This window comes from Leptonotus elevatus, chromosome 7 (assembly GCF_054856555.1).
Source record: "Leptonotus elevatus isolate MCC_2025b chromosome 7, RoL_Lele_1.0, whole genome shotgun sequence".
NCBI classification, from domain to species: Eukaryota; Metazoa; Chordata; class Actinopteri; order Syngnathiformes; family Syngnathidae; genus Leptonotus; species Leptonotus elevatus.
The window spans coordinates 22,679,894-22,700,484 of NC_141245.1; the positions used below are offsets into that span (position 1 = coordinate 22,679,894).

The following is a 20,591-nucleotide window of genomic DNA, read 5'->3' on the forward strand; positions in this document are numbered from 1 at the left end:
GAACAATAATACATCAGCCTGTCCTTGGACTCTCTTCGACCGACTGAGACCGGTACTAGGCTATACTCCCTTTTAGATAATATAAAAAAGAAACTTGTTGCCCTTCTCTTCTCAGGCGAGAGAGACAGATAAGAATACAATAGACAATACTATTCATTGAGCTACACAGCTATAACTAAATCCAAAACGGCTAAAATATAAATTGAAACTGAAAAACAATGTTAATAATTCAACAATAACTATACTGAAATGCTACCATGGCAAAAACCTACAGTTTACCGTGTGTCGTTAGAAGGTTTATAATTACCAAAATACTGATGATAACATCTGCTAGCGTGTTAATCACATTTAGTATTATGTTAGCATTAAGCTAGCGTACTTTCGTTGTTTCAATCTCTTTGATTTGTCAAACTCTGGACTGAACACGACGCATTCAGGGTGGTCATTCTTAAAAGTAACAGTACTGAAAATATGTGGTATCATATTATTTTGAACGTTCAGGTATGGCCATACTTTTTTAGTACTGGTATACCGCGTAACACTAATGCTACGAGTATGAATATTACTACTGTAATCCCTGAAATATTTATAGTTCAGTGTCAGGGGCGTGTTGGCAATCAAAAAAGTTTTCAAAAAGTCCTTTGCGGTCGATCCATTTCAGGCTGAGAAAAAAAAACGAACACATGGTTGTTCGACTGCGGTTGACCAGGATAGTGGTGCGTGGCAAACCCCCCTTCAATGGCCGCCAGTGCACGTATGTCGCTAAACTCGCTGTAACAGATGAGTCAGACAGACAGTGAAAAGATCCAATTAGCGAAGTTGTTGTGGTAAAAACCTCCGGCGCCGAAGAGTGACATTGCTCACAAAGAATACGTCACATTTGATTGCAGGGTTCGTTTTGAGCTGGGCTGAAAAGTGCCAAGACCAACTTTCTTTCATTCGAGAAAGGGGGTGTGGCTTGCCAGGCTCCGCTAAACTACCATCTGTTTGTGATTTTTGCGGAACTTATCTTCCATTATTAGCTGAAAAATTTACCTGCCTACCTAAATGCCAAATCCCTGGACAAAGGTGGCAAATCCAGGTACAGAAAGTAAAAACTCTGCCACAGTTTAGCCTCAAGTGCTAGTTAGCTAGCTCCCTAGCTAACTCCCATAATGCTCGTTTACCTGTTAAGGAGCTAGCGAGCTAGCATCAATGGCTAAAGCCAAACTGGGGCAGGGTTTTTACTTTCTGGACCTGGATTTGCCACCTCTGGCCCTGGATAATTATGAAGTAGTAATTGGTGTCAAGGAGGTATGTTGAAGTGACATGACATGTATCCATTTTTGCTTATTTTCTATTGTGCAAGGTGGTAGTGGACAAATTATAGCAAGTAGATTGTGCCTGTTCTCATGTGTGCTGTTGGCTTTCTTCCTCATGAATTATGTTGAGTTGTTCTGTTTTATCTCTACTGTGCAAGCGAATCACGAATAACTTTCAAAATAACAAGCACTAATTAGCTGACAACCAAAAGCACAGCGCGAACGGCGCGGAGGTTAAAAAAAAAATAAAAAATCCGTCAAACAACAACATGTGACCATATTTCACGTCCCGCCACTGCAAGCCGTCAGAGTGTGACAGCCAAAACGGGGAAAAGGAGTTATGCCGGCCACTCCGACATGAGAATAAGTGGTGAGCCGAGACGAAGAGAAAGTCACACTTCTGGGACTGACATGAGCCGTGCACGTGCGTGCACGCGCGTACATGTGGACAGCATGATGAATGAGGGCGCAAGACTGCGGCGGCTCATAAATCAATATCCCCTCCTTTCGTTTTAAGCCTTAAAATCCCGAGTGCGTCTTCTCGTTTCCACGATGATGGCGGGACACCCGGAAACTAATGCGGCGGTATTCCCGACGGAACACCCCCCCCCCCCCCCCCCCCCCGGGCCCCTGCTGTTCGCAGCCCCTCCCACGGAATATTGCGGCCTCGCGGCAAAAGCAAACCCGACTAATGAGTCTTCCTCCGGGGCGAGGCGCGTACTACCTCTAAATGCATCGCTCCAACTCCATGAATGATTTATCACTGGAGGCTCCCAAGAGCCAATGAATTGCGAGCATTAATCCCATACATGCAGCGTTCCCACTTACATTACTGCTGTACAATATTCATGCGGCTTTGTGTGCGTACGCACCCCTCGCCAAATGCCAGCTTTATGTGATAGAACAAAATGAGACCAAAATAAATTATTTGAAAACTTTTTCCACCGTGTTTGGGACCTCTGACTTCTACAATTCAATTGGGGACGGGGGGGGGGGGGGGGGGTCATGTGGGGAAGTAAAAAAGTGAGATAATGTAGTTGCACAAGTGTGCACACCCTCTTATAACTGAGGATGTGGCTCTGTTCAGAATGATTCAAACTAATGTTGAATGGGAGTCAGCTCACACCACCATTTAACTCATCCACTCCTAGCCATGTTCACTGAAGCAACCCCCTTCGCTCCCGGGTGTTTTACTGGATTTTGACTGATTTAGCAAAGCCCACAGAATATTGTGTCCTATTGCTATAAAAACATGGAACCTACCAAAGAAAAGATTAGAGTCTCTTCTTTCATCAGGAAAAAAAAAGTATATTTGTATCTGCTTCCGTATTGCAACAATTAGCATTAGAATATAGCTAAGTTTCATCAATACTCACATTCCTGGTGAAAACACTGACAAAAAGAGCTTTTTGCAAAATGGCTCTGGTTGATCTCTAATACTCTGCTGCCACCTGCTGGCCATTTTTTTGTAATAACTACCATTGCTTTAAGCAACCTCTTCAGGTCAGAGGCTGCATCAAAACCTTTTGTATGCTCTAGCATTAAAAAAAAACACAAACGTATAAATATGTTTTTGGGGAGCATGGCAATATTTAAAATCGAACATTTTAATAAGTTTTTTGGGAGCAATTGAGTTAAACTAAAGTGCCTTTGCTTAACCATTTTGATAATCACATCTTATAGCAGCTTCCACAACATCGGAGGGATTTCACTGTTCAGGCAGGAGAAGGATATAAAATAATTTCCAAGGCATTATAAACCTCGGAATACAGTGAAGATAGTCATCATCAAGTGAAGAAAATATTGCACAAAACCTTCAGGCCCCTGCTAAAAAAGCAGAATCCCCAAGCGTTTTATTTTATTTCATTATTTACATAGGCCAGTGGTTTGGAAACTTTAAAAAAAAGTTTTTATAATCATTTTCTTAAAAAATATATATACATAAAAGTGCATGTTGGTAGACTGTGGTAGATACTGAACACCCAACCTTGAAATATAAAAGCACATTCAGAACACAAACCAGTAGACAAACTATTGACAAAGTGAATGAAAAATAAATTGCTGTTTCCCTGTTTATCTTGCCAGCGCAGAAAGGAGCCATGACATGCTTGACTTGGACTTGGTTTGCTTGTGTTTGACTGTCAACAACACTTGCTTTTGGCAAGGCAAGGCAGTTTTATTGTTATAGCACATTTCATACACTCAAGGTAAGTAAATGCACTTCACGTTATAAAAAAAAAAGTGTATATATATATATATATATATATATATATATTTATATATATATATTATTGCTGTCAAAGTTAAAGCGTTAATTGATTAATTAATCACAAAAAAATATTGCAGTAATCATGAATTAACGCAGATTAATCGCACTATTAATTTTGACCATAGATTATCCTTTAGCATGACAGCGGACGGCTGCGTTTAAGTTTAGCACAGGTTGTGTTGGAGCAATAAACATCATTTCATGCGTGTCACATTTAGAATATTTGTTCAAGTCAAAGTATCAGCGTCATTGTTTGTCCCATTTTAAATTATGCAAGTAATTAACTGATTTAAAAAAAGAGGAGGATGAGCGTGTGCAGTGGATCAAAAAATGTTGAAGACGTCCTCATAACATTAAATGTCAAAAGAATTAACACATAACCGGTGCTCTTCAAATTTGGCGGGGGGGGGGGTGTAGATAAGAAAGCCTTTTTTATTAAGAGATTAATCGTGATTAATCAAAATTCTACGATGTGATTAATCTGATTTAAAAATGTCATTGTTTGACAGCTCTCTCTCTCTATATATATATATATATGTGAAGGATGTGAGCTTGATTGACCGACAGCCGGCGAGTGAAGATTAAATGTAACGTACATCCCGTTCTCCTGAAGCCAACGGCTCTGCCATTGAACCCTCGTCGTCGGAGGGTGGGAATTTGTCACGCTCGAGAGGAGCCGGGATTGACTCTGAAAGAGCTGCCGCGGTCGCTCTTTAGTTACTCTCCCTGACAACATCGGAGTCCAAATATTTGTTCGGAGATAAGTGGCGAGAGTGTATCGGGGATAACGTTCTCGGAGGCGTTTTCGAGGGCCGCAGACCTCCCGCTGGAGGCTCAGAGAGAGAAAGCAATCTGATGGTGTTGCTGTCAAAGAGGACATGAGTGAAGAGAAGGTCAACGCAGCGAGAGGAAAACAAACCCAAGGATCAGATTGTTGGGGAGGAGGTGAGAGGGAATACAAGCTGTGACAGGGTTTAACCCTTTTTATAGAAATTGAGTGACAGCTACCATGTAACCTTGTACTTTTCAGTGTGTCGAAGCGGCAGTTATCAGAGGCTAATACTGTTAGCTAATGCTAATCTGTGACTCCTCAACACTCCAGCTGTGTTAGCTTTAGGCTATGATATGTTCTTTGGAATTGGCTAATTTGTCAAATAATTTTTTTTTTACAATGTGTCTAACTGGCAGTTATCTGAGGCTAATACTGTTAGCTAATGCTAATCTGTGACTCCTCAACACTCCAGCTGTGTTAGCTTTAGGCTATGATATGTTCTTTGAAATTGGCTAATTTGTCTATTCAATTTTTTTTTTTACAGTGTGTCTAACTGGCAGTTATCAGAGGCTAATACTGTTAGCTAATGCTAATCTGTGACTCCTCAACACTCCAGCTGTGTTAGCTTTAGGCTATGATATGTTCTTTGGAATTGGCTAATTTGTCAAATCAATTTTTTTTTTACAATGTGTCTAACTGGCAGTTATCTGAGGCTATTACTGTTAGCTAATGCTAATCTGTGACTCCTCAACACTACAGCTGTGTTAGCTTTAGGCTATGATATGTTCTTTGAAATTGGCTAATTTGTCTATTCAATTTTTTTTTTTTACAGTGCGTCTGTGCAGCAGTTATCAGAAGCTAATACTGTTAGCTAATGCTAATCTGTGAATCCTCAACACTACAGCTTTGTTAGCTTTAGGCTATGATATGTTGTTGTTTGGAATTTGCTAATTTGCCTATTTACTCTGTTTTTTGGGGGGGGTGGGGGTACTAAAATCATGCTCAATCCAAAGCCACTAGTACTGAAAATGTTGCTTTGTTGCCAATTTGAGGCATCTTTGTATGTTGAAATGAGGGGAGGAGCTTCATTCAAACTCTTTTCTAATTGAATAAATTCTTTGCTGTCAACTTGTGGCATTTACAGGCGGGTTGAATAAATTCATCTATTTTGTAGTGGATGCTATTTGAAATTTTATTTTATTTTTTAATGAATTGATCATTTATTTTTGTATATTTTCTGAATGATAGTAAAATGTTTTAGGGTCATCGCAAACTAATAATACAGGCAATGTAAACAATGGAAGGATTAGGATGGCTTGGGTTTACCACTTTTGATGGTACGAGTGGCTCCACAGTTTTTTATGGATAATCTGTCAACCCAGGTGGGACTTGAACCCACAATCTCCAGCTTCGGAGGCTGATGCCTTGTCCATTAGGCCACTGGGTCATATTGACAAGAGGGTAACATAATTTACAAACAGAGCAAAGTAAAGAAATTAAAAAAAAGTTATTACATACTAAATTTCATTTTAAAATTAGAACTTACTAATAAAAGAACACAGTACAAGCAAAAAAATAATTGGAAGCATGATAAAAATACTTCGAAAGATCTTTATCATGTTTATGGGAACATTATTTTTTTTAGAGCTGACTTCCTAAAAATGCTTAATAGGAAATGTTGGGTATCGATACTAAATTTGGATATTGAACTGATAGGGCAAAATTTGTAAGGTATCGAGTACTAGGTGAGGCCACGGACACCAGCCTGCAAAAAAAAAAATCTGACATCAAGTATGTCCTCCTTGACACATCGGTCAACCATGATTTTATTCTTTTTGTTGTTGTCAATGTGTTAAATGAAATGCTATGTATCAAAAGTATTAGAGGCAACAGTACTTAGTATCGGTCAGTACTGAAACAATGACTACTCATATTGGTATCGGTCTGGAAAAAAGTGGTATCAAACATCCCTAATGTTTAACAAATTGTCCAGTTATTTTGGAATGATTAATTCTATTGAAATTTTTAATTAAAGTAATTTAAAGTAACACATTTTTATCGTGCTTTTCCAAATATTTCCAAGCATTAATTGTTGTTCAGCATTGATAATACGATATTTGAACATTCATATTTGAACATTGTTCTCTGTCTGTTTTTTTTTTTTACAATTTAAAACTACCAATAATGTTGTCTACACTCTTTTGTTGTTCTGTCAACACGACTCTGTTTCCCATCTCTTAATGAGCAAACTGCATCAAAACTTTGTAGGAATCAAAGCTTCTGATTCTGATTCTGCATGTTTCAACTCTTTCTTTTCATTAACATCCTCTGCAAACAGGCATAAACAAACACATCTCGTCAACAAAAGCCCTCGATGGCCAAGTCAATTGTCTCATTTGCAATTTGGGCTATTGGACTGCGGGCGCCAGCCGCAGCAGCTGCCGCTTCGCCTGATTGATTCCCAGACCGGAGAAATTCATTCAGATCTTCGCTCTGATTTTTCCCTCGCATCTTTTGCCGGCGCTTCTCGCCTGCCCCATCCAGTCGGCTGAACGCCCTTCAAGAACAATCCTGGGCTGATGAACGAAGCCGAGCCGTCTGAGAGGGGCGGCGCGGGCCCGCGCAAATTGAACATTGCGTTCTTTTCAGAATCCATCTCCTTCTCGCTATTAAAATGTACTTGCAGATTTTTCTTGGTGCGCAAATGTGGGACCAGATGTTGTCTGACAGCTTCATGGTGCCCCAAAGAAGTTGTGGGGATTTCAAAGCTTTTATTGCAGCTGGAACAAGATTCATAAGTCTTAGAAGTACAATACAGGAGCTGACTTAACGTAAGGGAGACCGGTGCAAGTTGTCACGTTGCAAATTCCTTCTTCGCCACAGGGCGCAACGAAAAAAATGGAATACTGGTTTTCTTCCTACAAATGGTCAGGGCTTGTGAACTGTCTGAGAAAGAGAATAGCACATTGTGAGCTGAGATGAGTGGCAGTTATCTGTTTTTGCACAACCCAAAGTAAAACATTTTCAGCTTCATATGTTTTGAAACAGGCGTCGTACATAGACAAATTGTAGCAGCAAATCATGTGGACTCGTTGGGGGAGAGATACGGGCAGCTTGTCATGCCTTAAGCTAACTTTAAACTAGAGCAAGTATTAGCCAACATGGTAGTTTTGGGCAACTTGTCTCAGTCATTTTGGGGTTTGTTGTCACATATGCAAAGAATGGGGCAATGAAAATTGCACTTCTGGCAACTCTGTTTTCGTATGCCAGAATTGTTCTTCAGATGATGCGTCTGAAGAGTGAAAAAAATTGTTTGCCAGGTTTTGTTTCTTTGTTTAAAAACAGATTTTTCCAGTTGTTGGAACTACAGTATGCACACATGTCAGGACTGGTTTAAGTTTCTCGATGAACCATCCATCAATTAACCGAAATGCTTTATCTTTTTCAATTCAATGTAATCTCACATTTCCAGTTTAAGGGAAGCAAAAAAGGCATTTGAGGCTGAGCGCTATGACCTACATACCAGCAGTTCCTAAGGACTTTAATATATTTCATATTATATGTTTAAGTTTGATCAATGGTATATTTTCAAGACCACTGATAAACAATTTTTCTGGCTGTAAAAACAACAACAACAAAACAGGAGAACAGGCATAAATTATTAGTTGCAAAATCCAGTGTGACATCTTACCCCATATAGTGTGACTACTTACCCCATATAGTGTGACTACTTACCCATTGGAGGGGCAACATGTCACATGCTCACTCCCTCTTTTTTGAAAGCTTATAACTCTGCACTGACACAAAGTGTGAAAATGACATGAATACAAAAAATATACCCTAACTATGCCCGGTCTCCCCTACATTTTAGCATTTAAATAAATTTGAATCTCTAGCAATCAGGAAAATTCATTTTAATTGCTGCTGTTGACATTTTCACTACACTCTGCCTTTTAAGAATATTACGCTAACAACCAGGTTCATTTTGGTCGCAACAATCGTGTTACGAAATGACCACCGGTTTGTCTCAACTTGCAAACTAATTAGAGCTCATCACAGGCGGCTGTAGGCGCCAAAGATGGCGGGGCCACCTGTGTCACACTGATGGAGAGCATGTGTCCGCGGCCACACATGACCTTCCCTCCCACGCTTCTTAACCAGATCAATTACGCGGCGAGAACAGACGCGGCGAGAAAGGCGAGACAGTAAGCCCGTGACCTTGTCAGAGCGCTGGGGGTCACGGTGAATAATTCCTTTGGAGTGCCGTCAAAAGCTAACGGGGTTGAGCTCTGGTGCGGGCGGGGGGTGGGGGGTAGGAAGACCAACAAAATAAGCGCAGAAGTTTGAGATCGGGAGCCACTCGATAAAGGGAGGAAAAACGCAAACGTTTTAGATTGCGGGTTCTGAAATTTGTGTGAATTTTTTCCAAGGACCTCCTCATAATTCCAACGTTAATTAAACAGAACGACCTTGCGTACTGCCAATTTTGGATTCAACAAATGCATAATGTTGCAATCAATTTAAAAAAAAAATTATTTGTCAAAAGTCATAATCTGACAAGACTTAATTTACTTAAAATTACGGTATTGAAGTTTGAGTTTAACAAGGGAAGAAAGTCATATATTAACTAGACTAAGTGCAATTTCTGGAGAAATTGTGTGGCAAAGCTGAATGCTGAATGCTAAGCCTAATTCTTATGAAGGAAGATAAATTAAGTATTAATAGTGAAATCATTTGACAATGATTTGCATTCAATATTGCATATGTGTTAAAAGATTGGTTGAAGCTGGATTCGATTACAGGAACACCAACACAACACATATATTTGAATATGACATTGGGGGGGGGGGGTGGTGGGGGTCACTTTACATGACTGGGCCATTCTCATAGATTATAATTTTATTGTAGCCGCTACTGTTCAACTTAAAAGCTGCACCATCGTTCACATAACGATGTATTGTTTTGATTTTCTGTATGTGGCAGATGTGAGTTCTGGCCCTCTTGCTTATTGTCAGTGGCTTCATCCAAACCATCTGTTCTGTAAAAATATCAGGAGATGGCGTTGAACTTTGAAATGAAAAAGTTTAAGCATTAGTTTGGCATCCACATTTTAATCAATCAATCAATCAAAGCACGGTTGACTTTACCGTTATGTTTTTACCCCTTTTTTATGTCTATTATTATTTTTATTTTTTTTTACAGTTTTGTCATCTGCAGACGTTAAAAGTACCAAGCTGATCTTTACAAAGTAAGGAGTAGAAAAGTAAAGATTGTTGTTTTTAAATGTCGCGAGTAAAAATAACTAGAAAAAACAATACCCAATTAAATTAAAGATACGTATTTGTACTTCACAGTCTGTAAGGCAAGTGTGCCGTGCTGCCTCTGGTAATTTTCCATTACAGACAAATTTGAAAAATGAATGAAAATGTATCCCGTTCATTGGCAAAAATAAAAAATTCAACATGATAAAAAATAATAATAATTCATACATAAATATACAACCAAAAATGTAATTGTCTCCAGGTTTTCCCGCCAGTCACGTGACGCCATAGACGACCCCTGGCGCTCGCCGCTTAGTGTGGAAAATTAGGCCGCCACTTTTGTTCCAATCCAGCCCTCGGCGGCCATGTAAACACCATTTGGGCCACTTTTCTGGGCAATGATTAATGTTCGCTCTCAAGACTTTGACCTTCAGGTCGCCCCACACGACTGCCAACCTGTGCTGAGATTACGCCTCCAACAGACCGACCAACCGGCAGTGGTCTTTAAAAAAAAAAAAAAAAACTGTTTATGGCGGCCTGCCTGCTTTCACACACCATAATCACCTATAATGACTGCTTTTTCACCCATTAAAAGCCTGAATATGAGTTTAAAGCCATACTTATTAATCCGCAAGTGTGTCTCCGAGGGCACAAATGCAACTTGGAACCATTTGAACAGCTTGGCTCTGCGTGAATCCTCCTCTCTTAGAAGAGCTTATTACCTTTCGCGGCTATATTACCGCTCAAGACGGGCTCCATCACGAGTTTGCATATTTCAGATGCTTTTTAAAGAAGATGATTTTTTTTTTTTCCCACAAAGTTGGAACAGTTCAAGGTTTCTTAATGGAGCTTCTGTGACATTGAAATACATCAAAGATCAAGAATTACAGTCAACCAACATCTGTTCCTGTTTGGTCTGTTATTTGCAAGTTCATGTTTCTTTTGAACCCATTGCATCCTTATTTGCATTTTGTACTCTTTTTGAAACGCCCCAACTTCCCCAAGATGTCTTTGAGGAGATTTGGCATCTTGGAAGTTAAAGTGATGCATGATAGACTTTGACTTGCTTGGTACTGCATACTGGTGAGGAACTACTGTATGTGTATGCCATTTATTATTAAGGCCTATGTTGTAAGATCAGTTTGAAATGACATCATAATGTTGTGGGATAATATTATATCCCACCACGTCGACATGTATAGATCACAAAAAACATTACTTGATTGCTTTTTCACACGTGAAGGGGCGAGCAGGCACTCCAAAGAGACAACTATTTGTATTCAAACCATTAAAAAGTCAAATTTCCATAATATGTCCCCTTTAAGTCTAAAAATGCAGATTACCACAAGATGTGTCTTTTCAAGAGAGCCTCGCGGGTGGCCTTTAGCCAGCAAGTCCACCTGCTGTCTTATTTATGCTAATTGCCAACAGCCGTTTTGTCTTGTTTCACAGACCAAAATACTTTTTTTTTTTTCACTCTCCCACTTACGTCCAGACGAACACATCGACTCATTATTCTTTTAAAGTACTCGTTGGATTTACAGCCTAAAGACCCAATGAAAATTTCAACCTGATTTAGCAGATTTACTGACGTTGTTGTTTGAAATAGCAGTGGTGAGCTTCCTGTTTCTGTTCCCTAAACCAGGAAGTAGAGTCGAGGGGGGTGTGGCTTCAGTTTGGAGGGAAATGGTGGAGGCAGGTGGACGTATTCACTCGATGCCTCACCAACTGCTTGGATCATACATCAAGGTGTCTGCCATCTTGCGACAGTCATTTGTCAAGACTTCAGCAGCGACGCCACTTATCACCACACAATTGATAATATATTGCTTGGAATGACCTTTTACAGGTAAGAGAAATAGTTGTTTTGATGTGTTGCTATTACGTAAGTTTGAAAGCTTTAGTAGCTGAAATCGGGGGGAAATGCTACTGTATATGTTCATCGGCTCAAGCTAGCTTGCGAAAGAAAAACAATAGCCAAGTCGATTTGGTTTAGCTAACAATATGTGTTACACATTTGTTTTTGCTGATCGCATAAAAACGCAGATAAAGTGCGAGGTGAGGCAGGCAGTGTTCTGCCTCTTCACTGTGGCTTTCAGCGTACAAGAGCAAAACTGCTTTGTTGGAGCAGTTCTTCCACATGGACACCAGCTTGGCTAAGTTATTTGACTTTGTAAGACTAAATGTTGTTCTCTTCGAAACTGTATCGCTCACAGACAATCGGGAATGAATGCAAAACTCTCTGCTTTATGGCCAAAAAGATAAATCACTGAACTCTGGTAACACTTCAACTAACTTTGAGCTATTGACTTTGAAATAAATGGGGTTTTGTTTGTTTTTTTAGTTTGGCAAGCAAGTAGCTAGCTAATGCTAGGATATTGTTCCAGTAGTCTAGACGGCTGGGAAAGTGGGACATTCCCACTAGGAGCTTGGAGCCAAACCAAAAAAAAATAAAAAATTCTGATGACCTCAATTGGAAATACAAGATGTATGTTACCAGTCTAAAATAATATTTGACATCTTAATTTTAACACATGAATAATATTGACCCTTACCAAAAAGAAGTATATTAAGGTATGCTAGAATTATACTCAAAATTAGGAGAATATACTTCAAGTTTACTTTTCTTGTACTTTTTGGAAGTAAACTCCACCAAGTAAATGTTAAGTATTAATGTTAAGTACTGTTTCCCTCCTGCAGTGCAGCTGAATCTAAGGATCAGCTAATCAGCAAGCTTTGCAGACGCCTGATAACGATCCTGGTCATGAATCAGGTGTGTTCGTGGAGAGAAACATGGAAAACAGTCTGGATAGGGGCTTTCGAGGACCCGAACTTGGGCACCCCTGCTGTAGTATGTACTTAGAAGGCACTCGCCAAGTAAGGAACCAAAATTATAAGTTACATTTATTTATAAAGCCCTAAAGATCATGTGGCTGGAAAGCCTAGAGGTTAAGGTCGCTACCTTTTTAGTACCAGTGTTCGCTGGTTCGATCCCTGTCAATTCATCACCGGGCTTTTTGCTGTAAACTAAACTGTGGACATAAGTGTACCACAAAGTATACTTTTAAGTATACTGAATAGTGTACTTAAAGATACTATGAAGTATACTTGAAAGTATGCTCAAGTGTACCTATTAATATACTTTAGTATACTTTTAACTGTACTAAAATGTTTAGTCTCAAGGAGTTTACTTAAAGTTGGCTTTTAGTGCAAGAATAAGTACACTCGAAAAATAAACTTAGGTATACTCTATATCATGTACTTAAAGTATACTACTTTTTGGTAAGGGGACAATATTAACTATTAATTATCAATAAAATGCTGCAGTTTTTTTTAAAGTGTTTTTGTTTGACGATAGGGCCCCGTGTCTAGGTACTATGAACTTTGCTAGCAACTTCTTACAACTATAGCACAATCTGACTTGCATACAAACCCGTCTTCCATCACCGCCACCGTACACAGAAGAATCCTTGAAAAGCTTCAGAAAGGCCCCTTGGTGAAGTCAAAGTATGCTGATTTGCCTCAAACTGGAACTCAGTTATTAAATATTTCCGCTAATAGAGGTTAGAAATGTCCTAGTTTTCTGCAGTGTAGCATAAACTAAAGATCCAGTAAACTATTTAGAAGTGCTAACAAATTCAGGATAAAAAAAAAAAAAAAAGGACAGACACCTGTTCAATTTCAAACGATCTGGAAGTTGGATTTAAAGTGCAAACTGAATACCAAGCATCCACGCTGATTCCCGGCACTTGTTTATTTCCGACACATCAATCCCGATCGCCTCCCGATGACTTATTCATTAACTTGCGTGGAACGGCCGTGGCGATGATTAGAGCGTTAAGGAGCATGTTTTCGGGACGCGCCTTTCGCCGAGTAGCATGTCAGCACTCCTGTGGAATTAAAGCCACTGTTAATCAATTCTAGCAGAGCTGGAGCACATCCGAGATTGCTGTCGTGGAGAGAAGATGATTGAGAGTGAAATAGCCTCTTGACTACAAATACCGCGTAATCGCCGGTCATAGTCTTCCTTCAATCTGATCAGGAATTTTAAATCCGCGTTTGCCTCCAAAATATGCTCGGTTATATGCGAAATGATTCGTTTTCCAATTAGTTGATCAGCGGCGTTAATTCGCTGGAACTCAATCAGGATGAAAGCTGAGATCTTAAACGTTAACGCAAAGTGACGGCGACCGCGGGGAAAGTCATGTCTTGCATGTATTTATCTGGAGCGCCGTACATGTGTGATCAAGGGTGCTTTCAAAGTGTGGCTGCGGGGTACACGCCGCCCGTCTATTGCCCCCCTGCGGGGGAAAAGGACGCCAACATTTGCCCAGCTGTCAGGCGGATCCGCGGCAGCTGGCCTCTGAAGCTGCACCCTGGGTGGGTGCAGCCAGCAGTGGCGCGCACGACCCATTCGGAAAGTCTTCAATATCAGCGTGTCTTTGAGTTTGTGCTGCTGTGTGACTTTAGAGCATTCGGTAGGAAAACGTTGTTTGTGCCCGCGAGGGCACTTGAGCTTTCACAAATGTCCTCCAAAGGGTAAACAACAGGACGGGTTGAAATACACGCTATGACCTAAGTGCTTAATATGTAGGTCACTGTCATGTGATGGAGCCCTGATGACAAAATAGTTTTTTATTTTTAAGTCGAGGAGCCAGCCGACTACCGAGGGAGTCAATCTGGACACGTTGCCGAACACAAACCCTTAATTTGGACACGGCTACTGTTTGTTCCTACTTATTGCGATTAAAATTGTACTGCTACTTACTGTCCTGAATAGCATTAACAAACACACGATTGGCCACAGGAGGGACATTTTTTTGTAGTCACTATCATTTGTCCAAAAGTCAATGGTGTTGGTAAATTGAAGTTGGATTGGAGGTTTGCTTCTGATGTGAAATTAAAACTCGACAGGAAAAGATACTTTTTGAACTGGATCCATCCATCCATCCATTTTCTTAACCGCTTGTCCTCACAAGGGTCGCGGGGGTGCTGGAGCCTATCCCAGCTGGCTTCGGGCAGTAGGCGGGGTACACCCTGAACTGGTTGCCAGCCAATCGCAGGGCACACAGAGACGAACAACCATCACACCTATGGACAATTTAGAGTGTTCAATTAACCTGCCACGCATGTCTTTGGAATGTGGGAGGAAACCGGAGTACCCGGAGAAAACCCACGCAAGCACGGGGAGACCATGCCAACTCCACCCAGGAAGGCCGAAGCCCGGACTCAATCTCACGTCCTCTGGACTGGGAGGCGGACGTGCTAACCAGTCAGCCACTCTTTAAATAGATAAAACTCAAAATCAAGTTCAAAGGCTTGACTTTGGACAATCTGGCCAAGAAGATAAAACAACTGTTGACATATTTCAACTTAAAGCTTAAAGTACAAAAAAAAAAAACCCGTCTTGAATACTTAAAGACAAACATTTAGACATGGAGACTGGCAATAAAAAAAAAAGCTAATTTCAAAGTTTCAAGTTCTAGTTGTCCCTTGACCTAGTAAAGAGTCCTAGCACTCTTTACTAGTTAAAGAGTCATAGTGGCGTAGCAGAGAAGATACAGTACACAAAGTCCTTGCACCCGTGTCGGTCTTTGGCGGAGTACAACTCCTGAACACCTCAAAGTTTGCAAACTATTAAAATGTATTTTTAACAGGTCAAATGGTGACAGCAACCTGTCACCTGAACTACCTAGACCAGGGCTAGGGAACCCTGGTCCTCGAGAGCCATAGTCCTGCATGTTTTAGATGTCTACCTGCTCCAACACAGCTGATTCAAATCATCAGCACATCAGCAAGCTCTGGAAAACCCTGATAATGACCCTGATCATTGCATCAGGTGTGTTGAAGGACGGAGACATCGAAAACAGGCAGGATTGCGGCTACCCCTGACCCAGACTGTCTTCCAAAAGATCCTTAGTCTTGCAAACTGATTGCAAAAACAAACCAACAGATCTCAGCCAATTTCGATGCAGTCTCTTGGCTTTTCTGGGACCACGCTGACAATTCTGTTGTCTTGGTAACCTTGACGACTGAGCTCCTCTTTGTCGACCCACGCTGACTTTCGCGTGTTGGCAGAACCACCCGGCAACCCGGTGTGACAGTCCAGGCTCGGCGTGATTCCCACCGCTTGGCTTTGACGACGTTGCCGTCTCCGCTTTATGCCTCCGTTATCTCCGGCGATTCGGAACATCGACACAAGGTAGAAAGAGGCCCGCGTCTTCCATTAAGGAGGCTCTTGGCGGCCCGCTGACACGAGGATAATCCAAACAAAAATCAATCATGGCATTGTTACTGGGGGTAATAGGTGAGCAAATATGTTTCCTGCTGGCCGTCCTTATTATTCCGAGGTTGGCAGGCCCCCGGGACCCAGTGGAGCCAGATGGAATTGAGTTGTTGTCACTACTGGGTGAACGAGTAATGAATTACTCCAGGACAAATGGGACGCCTCACGGGAAATGAGGAATCCTCCCGCAAGGAGTGTGAATGACAGCTTCCACAAAGCCTTTTTTGCCCCCCCCCCCCCTTTAGCAACTAAAAATACATCAACCTTAGGAACAATGGGGACTCTCTGACAGAGAATAATAATATTTTCCAAATCAAAACAGGCAGACAGTCAGGCCAAATTTTGACAATTTTCCTGGCTTGCGGTTCTTAGATGTCTCTGAACAGTTATGCTGTCGAGGATTGTGACCGTTAAACATGTTGCATATTCACAATCGCAAATCCTAAAGTGCTGTCAACACCAAGTTCAACCGATCCACGGACCGTGAATTCGAATGCATTGTCACCGCAATACAAGCTAACACTTAGCTTACCTTCTTGCATTTCCTACTCCATGACTTCTCATTCTTCTTCTTTCATTTTCTAGCAATCCGGATGCGCTATGACAGCGTTTCCAAACCTGTATTGAACAAAAGCACATTTTTAACATTGGTAAAATCCCACAGCACACCACCGAACGAGGATGTTGCAAAATGTTCATACAGTATATTCAAATAATGATGTCATTGTCTCTGCTTCTACCAGCGGCCTTGAAACCCTGCGACTGAGACATCCTGTGGTTGACCAGCCAATTGGTCACGCCGTCCGGCTAATGGCACTTCTCCGGTGACGCTCATTGCTACAGAATACGATTACGTCTCGGTAATTATCATTGCGATTTGCCATTGCAGCTGATTGAAGTCGGACTGTATTATTTGTGACAGCGGCGCACTGACTGTCTGCGCCGGATGATTGTGATGGGGAAGGTCGATGATTGGTGACGCAAGCCTTCTGCTGGCACAGGCGCTGATAAATGCGCTGCGTCTTTCAGCAGGGATGCCGCGCGCAATTTCTCAGCTCGACAGCTCTGTGTGGTCGCTGAGGCAGATGGCCAACTTTACAACAAGTCGGTTCAGCGAGAGCGCAAAAGGATGCGGTCGCTAGTTTGCATTTTGTGTTTCGATCCGAACTGAGCCAAGGTACATGTTTTACTTTTGGGAAGTCTGACGGCGCTCCATCAAAAAAGTATGTATACTGAAATAATGATGATTTCATATTCTTGTTAACATAAAAGTGGGGAAAAAATGTTAAGCTAATAGAAATATGGCTGCATCTTTTCGTCATTGATAAAGTAATTTCATAGTGAATCATAAAATTGAGTTACAATTAAAAAGATGTACTTTTAAAGTGTGATATTGGTTTGTGTTAAGGTCATTTTTCTGCCACAAGATGGCATTATTGCATTTGTAGGACATTGGTGACAGCTCAGTCCATTTTTCTTTTCATGTTAGGAGATATCTAATCTTTAATAGGAAGTAACTTGTGAATTTCTGCACATTTTTTTAAATTGTAATATAAAATTGTAAAATACAACTAGCTCACAAGCTAACAGGTCATGTAAACCAAGCAACTCACAGTTACGCTAGCTAACCACTTCAATCAATCAATACTGAGATTGGTTGGTATCCATTTTATATTTATATATATATATATATATATATATATATATATATATATATATATATATATATATATATATATATATATATAATTAGGGGATGTCATAATACTTTATAAAATTGTGTTAAAATTAAAAAGCTGTACTGTAAAAAACAAAAAGTGTGATATTGATTTGTGTTGAGGTCATTTTTCTGCCACTAGATGGCATTATTGCATTTGTAAGACGTTGGTGACAGCTCAGTGCATTTTTCTTTTCATATTAAGAGCTATCTAATCTTTAACATGAAATAACATTTTTAAAATTGTAAAATACAACTTGAACAAATATATGCATTATTATTACATTTATTAATGCTACATTTTGACGTGGACGTTTCTGCTGCGTTGTGACTGGAATTCCCCCAGTACAGGCTTTTCAAGTAAGGGGCGGTCATAAATCGTACGTTAAAAACATTTGTGGCATTAAAGGAACTATGAATGCACAAATTTTGACACCCCTAGTAGTTACCTATCCCTAATGCTAACATATGTTCTTAACCTTGAAACGTCATAAGTGCAATGTTTGTTTTTCATTTGTTTCATACTTACGGCCAATAAGTGTTTTCCAGACATATTTACAGTAAATTTTTATGCCAGCTCGCTGATGTTTTTTCATTCACGCTATAGTTGCAAAGCTAAGTTGAATTATTGATGCAGCTTTAGTGGCCTATGAGAAAACACTATACTGTAGTGTGTGTGCATTAATGTACAGTACGTTGGTGGTGTTTTGCTGACTATGTTTGCATTGTTTTGTTGACATTGTGTTTATGCAAATGCTTGTTAATAACGAGCCAGATGCCCGCTCCTTCTAAGGCGCACAGTGCAATGTTCCGTATTTCATAACTGGTTGTTTCCAAGAATTTGCTGAAGTAAACAGCATCAGTCACGGATGAATAAAACAGAAGCCACAATACTTTTTATGCTCCTGATAAACCCCCATAATGTGAAATTGAAACTATACTGACTTGACGTCATTTACACATTTAAGCCTTTGTTTGTCTTTAATTGAGACTCTTTTTTTTTGGGTCCAACTTTTTGCTCTATTGTTATTTCCCAAATGCTCCAATTAAGAGTATCCCTCAAAGTGACTCTATGCAGCTGCATAAGTCGAAGCCAGCAGATGTTGACGCTCCCAATAATGAAAAGCATCCGTCTACCAAACAAATTATAATTTACCACCGCCTATATAGTCAGCATCTGCTGAGCAATGAATATGAATTGCTGCCATTCGTTAAGCATGTAAACGCAACACGCCATCTGCACCAGTGTAAACGTTAATTCTTAGCCCACGCTTAAACGCTGAAAGACGGACACGCTCTACAAATATAACACTCTGATGTATAAACGCACACTCGTGCAATGCATTTAGCTTGAAATGCTGGAGTGCGTCTTCACCATATTCCAGACAAATCTACATCAAGTCCTACATTAACTCATTCGCTGCCATTGACGACTATAGACGTCAAAAATTCATGTGAACTATTTTTATTAGTTTAACATTTTTTTCATTTAATTTAATTTTTTTATGAAAACCTAGATTTTTTTATTGTACATTTATAACAGATATACAATTTCCTTGTGATTAATTACAATTAAACGTCAGGCGATTACTTTTTTTTATTGTAATTAATCACATGACTTCACTTGTTAACTAACGATTAATCACAAATTTTATATTTGTTCTTAATTTACACACACAAAAAAATCTAGGTTTTTATACTCTTGTTAGCAAAAGTGGAAAAAAGTGTTAAACTAATAGAAATAGTTCAAATGAATTTTTGACGTCTATAGCCATCGATGGCAGGGAATGAGTTAAAATAAGATTATATGGATTGATTATTCTAATGGAACAGGAAAATTTGATTTGTTAAGGTAGCAGCAAGCATAATAATAATAACAATAATAATGGTCGTTCTTATTTTAAGATAACCTTACACATAACCATTAATACAAACTCAATTAACAATTTGTAGTACCTTGTTAAGATTTCTTAACAAGGGAAATCATGCGTGAAGTAATGAGTGAAAACCCGCCTGGTCATAATAAAAATCTTGGCAGACAAATAACAAGCATATTTTGCCTTGACATGAAATACCTAGGCTTGGTTATATTTTAGTATTTGCAAGTGTAGTAGTGCCCCCCCAAGCCCCCATCTTGGATTGGCACTGACACTGGTGAGGAAGCTTCACACGTCTTAAATGTTGAAGTTTTCATTCCCCATAGAATTTTCTGTGAATGTGTCGCCCGTCGCAGATGTCAAGATATTTGCGTTGGCTGGAAGTGTGAAAGTGTCCGTGAGGAAGGATTATGTAAGGGACACTCGCTGCTGCTGTGCCGTGCGTGTTATTTATTTATTTATTTATTTATTGATGTGCATCTTTAGTATGCACTGGAACATTCTTGGCATAGAAACAGTCTGGAATCTATTAAATGCCGTATGGTCGTTTTGTTATTTTACTGAACGATTGTCATACTCGTTGCAATTTGATCAAATGTAACCCATTCCCTTGCAACGATTGCGTTCTCTTGCAAATATTTCCATCCCTCACAAAAACATTTGCGTTCCCTCACAATAAATGCGAGATCAAGTTTTTTGCGAGTGGACTCTTTTTTTTAATTTTTTTTATTTTTTATTTTTATGCGTTTATGTACCGGGTCAGTTTATTTAGATACTTTAGCCTCGAATGCGCGTGTAAGAGGCGGCGGCACCATAGCATAGATATCTGCGGCAGTACCTTTTCAAAATAAAATTCAATTAAGGTTTCCTACTGCTGTAGACACTCCAATCTCGTCACTTTTGGTCAAACAGAAGTTGACCCGAAAGTACATCAACTCGTTAAGAAAAATATTATTTTTTTTTTTCTTTGGTCCCCTCGGGTCTCCTGGTGTTCGGTTTAGGTGAACGGTATGAGATTTTTTCTAATAGGTTTTCTGGTGAGCTAACAAATACACGCACGCACGCACGCACGCACGCACATACACATTCTCACCCACACACACACACA

The 20,591-nt window shown here is 40.0% G+C and overlaps 1 protein-coding gene and 1 non-coding gene across 4 annotated transcripts in view; one reads left to right on the forward strand and one right to left on the reverse strand.

Annotated features, from left to right (window-relative positions):
* Positions 1 to 20,591, forward strand: part of cntn5 (contactin 5) — a 166,676-nt gene that overhangs the window by 21,511 nt on the left and 124,574 nt on the right. For 2 of the 3 annotated variants that reach the window (XM_086080520.1, XM_086080517.1), the window contains exons 2-3: positions 3,392 to 3,508; positions 11,249 to 11,452. The gene's annotated coding sequence lies outside the window, so the exon portion shown is untranslated. Of the gene's footprint in view, positions 1 to 3,391; positions 3,509 to 4,327; positions 4,516 to 11,248; positions 11,453 to 20,591 lie in introns of those variants that run through there. The other variant, XM_086080518.1, reaches the window with a different exon arrangement.
* On the reverse strand, positions 5,717 to 5,789 carry trnar-ccg (transfer RNA arginine (anticodon CCG)). Its single transcript has one exon. It is a non-coding gene; the product is annotated as a tRNA-Arg (tRNA).